A 4,446-nucleotide genomic window follows, 5' to 3' on the forward strand; every position below is an offset into this window, starting at 1 on the left:
ATTTTGACAAAGATGTGTTAAAATGTGTACATTTCAAATTTTTTTTAAAAAAGGAGAAAAAAGATGGGTATATATTATACACTTATTGAATTCCATTTTTTATTTGGCATATTATAAATCATTACAAACTGAATGAACAACAACTGTCAGAATCTTTTCAATTAAAATGTTTTAAATTCAATTTTAGCCAAAGCTATATCACAATTTTTACTTTACAAAATCAAACAAAATTCATATCTGACTAGCTTTCTATCTCTCTAGATCATTAAAATGTCAAAAAAAATTGAAAAAAGGGCAATCATATATATGATTGCCCTTTTTTCAATTTTTCAATTTTTTCAATATACACTCAACAAAAATATAAACGCAACACCTTTGTTACTGCTCCCATTCCCCATGGGATGGACGTAGAGACCTAAAATTCATTCCAGATACACAATATAACCATCCCTCCCAAACAGTGGTCACAAATCAGTCCAAATGTGTGGTAGTGGGCACATCTGCTATATTGAGATAATCCATCCCACCTCACAGGTGTGCCACATCAGGATGCTGATCTGACATCATGAGTAGTGCACAGGTGTACCTCAGACTGCCCACAACAAAAGGCCACCCTGGAATGTGCAGTTTTGTCTTACAGCAAAATGCCACAGATGCCACAAGCAATGAGGGAGCGTGCAACTGGCATGCTGACAGCAGGAATGTCAACCAGATCTGTCGCCCGTGCACTGAATGTTCATTTCTCAACCATAAGCCGTCTCCACAGGCGTTTCAGAGAATATGGCAGCACATCCAACCGGCCTCACAACCGCAGACCTCGTGTAACCACACCAGCCCAGGACTTCCACATCCAGCAGGTTCACCTCCAAGATCGTCTGAGACCAGCCACCCAGACAGCTGCTGGAACAATTGGTTTGCACAACCAAACAATTTCTGCACAAACTGTCAGAAACCGTCTCAGGGACGCTCAACTGCATGCCCGTCGTCCTCATCGGGGTCTTGACCTGACTCCAGCTCGTCGCCGTAACAGACTTGTGTGGGCAAATGCTCACATTCGATGGCGTCTGGCACGTTGGAGAGGTGTGCGCTTCACAGATGAATCATGGTTCACATTGTTCAGGGCAGATGGCAGCTGAGAATGTCCCAGTTCTTGCATGGCCAGCATACTCACCGGACATGTCACCCATTGAGCATGTTCGGGATGTGCCTGACCGGCGTATACGACAGCGTGTACCAGTTCCCACGAATATCCAACAACCTCGCACAGCCATTGAAGTGGAGTGGACCAACATTCCACAGGCCACAATTGACAATCTGATAGACTCCATGCGACGATGTGTTGCACTGCATGAGGCAAATGGTGGTCACACCAGATACTGACCGGTTCTGGGTCCCCAGACCTCCAATAGCGCAAAAAACTGCACATTCCAGGGTGGCCTTTTGTTGTGGGCAGTCTGAGGTACACCTGTGCACTACTCATGATGTCAGATCAGCATCCTGATGTGGCACACCTGTGAGGTGGGATGGATTATCTCAATATAGCAGATGTGCCCACTACCACACATTTGGACTGATTTGTGACCACTGTTTGGGAGGGATGGTTATATTGTGTATCTGGAATGAATTTTAGGTCTCTACGTCCATCCCATGGGGAATGGGAGCAGTAACAAAGGTGTTGCGTTTATATTTTTGTTGAGTGTATATATATAATGTTCTGATATAATCCAGACAATACATGAATTAAAATTTTTAAAGGTAACAATTGTCATCTTCAACAAATTGTCAACATTTAACAAATGTGCAGTTGCATGCAAACAGAAAAACATACATTTTGGCGAATATAGCATCCAGGTTATACAATTTTGTACCTTGGGTTTAAATACAAAAATCAAAAATTTCAGCCAATCAGTTCATATTGTCTGACCTTTCCACTGCATAGGCATAAAAATGGTCAGTCCTGATAAGCAGTGTATTTGACAAAGATGCCAAATGAGGTTTCTCACCTCTGTGAACAGAGACTCTCTACATTTTGGACAGGTGAACATTTTACTTGCATCCTTTAATCTGTGCAATCAGCTCCAGTACTTTGGTTTTCCTTTGGGTGGACAGCGGCAGGTCATAGACAAAATCAAAGAAGGTGAAGACGGAGCCAAGTGGTGCTGGATAGGACAAGTTACATACCCAGTACAGTTTGAAAAGCTTATCCACAGCACACGTCAGGCCATCATTCAGAGAAATGGTTACTCTGTCATTCTTAGCAACAATGATGTACTGCCTGGTTGCCCTCTTTAGATCACCGATGCATATCAGCTGGGGTTGGTGTGTTGTGGATGATGCTTCAGGATCACTGCAAAGCGATGCAATACTTGTTCCAGGCTTGGAGATGGGGGAAGATAAAGATAGTATTCAGTGAGGTGTAGACAAATGCTTTCCTCAGGTAAATACCGTGAGAACTTTACTGAATACATACCAGTGCAAAAAAGGCTGCAACGACTGGCACCAACTGGTGGGAGTAGGTGTGTTAACACATGGCGGGGGGGTTCTTGTTTCCAGGGCAGCTATTGATTTGAGCTTCGGAATGATACTGGCTTCCCATTTTCGCAAAAAGAGATCCACCTTTCCTCCTGTAAAATTGCCAAACTCCAAGTCCAGCCTACGGAAATAAAAGAAGTGTTTAAGTTTAAAATGAAGCATTAAATACATTAAATCAAAAGTACATTCTGTCCATTTGGTAGCTGTATGGCTAAGATCAAACTTTACAGTATCACATTTCTGTTACTCATTCCACATCTAGCTTACCTACACAGTTAAACAACAATTTACTTGGAGTGGTATTTGAATACAAGTCCATTATTCCTTAATTTTAGCTATGATTTGGGTCCCATCAGACCCTGAGAAAAAATTAGGACTTTTTAGCTGATGTTCAACTTTCTAGCAGACAATTTCTTATGTTGTCTATCTGCGGTTTGTCCTGTAGAGCTTTTTTGTTGAAAATAGTGCTGCTGAAAGCAGAGTTTCATACAGGTTTAGGTGATTTTTTTGTAGGGTTTTCACTTCCACGAGCAGCACTTTCTGCATTGTCATTTGATGTCCCTACTATTAGATAGTCATTTGGTGGTACGACTAAGATTTTGGACCATGTGAAAAGTGATGCTCATTGTAATCAGTGCGCAGGGAGTAATGATCAAACTCTGAAGTTATAAAACTTTCAAAATATTCACTAGGAGCTCATAAACATACCTCCAAATGTATCGACTCCTGTTACATACTTTGTATGCAAAACACAACTGAGTGGAGAAGGAGTACATAAACCATTACCAGAGAACCAAGCAACTTACCAGACTTGGCATGTCCAAAAACCGTGGGTACTCTCCGAATATTCCAGGCTCTGAGACTGGTGTATGTTTCCTCCATGCCTGACATGATAATTGGAAGGTTCTCAGCTGAGGGCCGCAATAACTTGGGTGACCCACTCATCTGTGCTGCTGGTATTCCCATCCTCTCGCCTGAGCTTCTTGTCTTCACCACAGTCATCTGTCACTTTTCGCTTCTTATAATGTCTCTGCCCCTGGTCGAGATTCTGTCTAAGGTTGCGCAGTTTAGTCTCTAGGAATCCACAATGAGAGACTGGATCATAATAATGCTCCTGAGGAAGAAAGGACAGAGGTATATGGGTAACAGCTGAGCAATTTTAACTGAGAAAAAAAGCTCTAATAAATAATTAGATAAAGGTTAAACGATACACAGTAAGTGGGAACAAGTGCAATTTACAGTATGTAGTGGAATTTACATTATTAAAATGCTAAATTTACTTACAAATCCTTCCCCCTGTCCTGCCACTTAAGGGTGGAAAAGTGGTGAGGATGCTTTTTGCTACAGTTAGCTTCTCTGCACTAAGAGGGTAACTGGAAAACAAAGGTAAACTTTTTTACTTCTGTGCACTTCAACATTTTTAAAGGAAAACATTCATTGCAAAATTTTAACAAAGTACAGTAAAGTGCAATACTTACTAACCACACCTCTCCACCAAATCCCCAATGCAAGTCTTCACAAGGAGCCTCCTCGATGGCACCGACAGGTTTCATACTCCTTAAGAATCTGTGGGGCTTTCCTGAGTGACTTCAGGGGTTGACTTTGTTCTTCTGTGGTAATGGTAGACTGTGTAAAGGCAACACCAGACACTTTACCTCTCTGCAATAATCTTCTAGTTGCTACTTGGTGAATAAATCTGATCCTGACTAATAGTGATGTCTGATGTCTGTGGCACTGCTGACAATAAGAATTTTTTTTTTTTTACAAATTTCTTTCTCATCTATAAAAGTGGTTACAAGGACTTTGACAGATTCTAAGTTGTCATATGTGTGCTGAAAAAATGAAACACATGGCTAAATAAGTAAGATAATTTGCATGGTCAAGTTGCTGTTGTTTGGTTTTTTAAATAACACT

General features: G+C 41.2%; 1 long non-coding RNA gene across 1 annotated transcript in view; it reads right to left on the reverse strand.

The window, feature by feature from the left end:
• Positions 1-1,455: 1,455 nt before the first annotated feature.
• LOC113026565 (uncharacterized) overlaps positions 1,456-4,446 on the reverse strand; it is a 4,349-nt gene continuing 1,358 nt past the window's right edge. Inside the window, exons 2-6 of the long non-coding RNA XR_003272938.2 lie at positions 4,011-4,158; positions 3,817-3,905; positions 3,339-3,646; positions 2,471-2,653; positions 1,456-2,376 (exon numbers count right to left, since the gene is read on the reverse strand). This is a non-coding gene — a long non-coding RNA (uncharacterized LOC113026565). The remainder of the gene's footprint in view (positions 2,377-2,470; positions 2,654-3,338; positions 3,647-3,816; positions 3,906-4,010; positions 4,159-4,446) is intronic.

Source organism: Astatotilapia calliptera, chromosome 16, assembly GCF_964374335.1.
Source record: "Astatotilapia calliptera chromosome 16, fAstCal68.1, whole genome shotgun sequence".
In the NCBI taxonomy this organism is placed as follows: Eukaryota; Metazoa; Chordata; class Actinopteri; order Cichliformes; family Cichlidae; genus Astatotilapia; species Astatotilapia calliptera.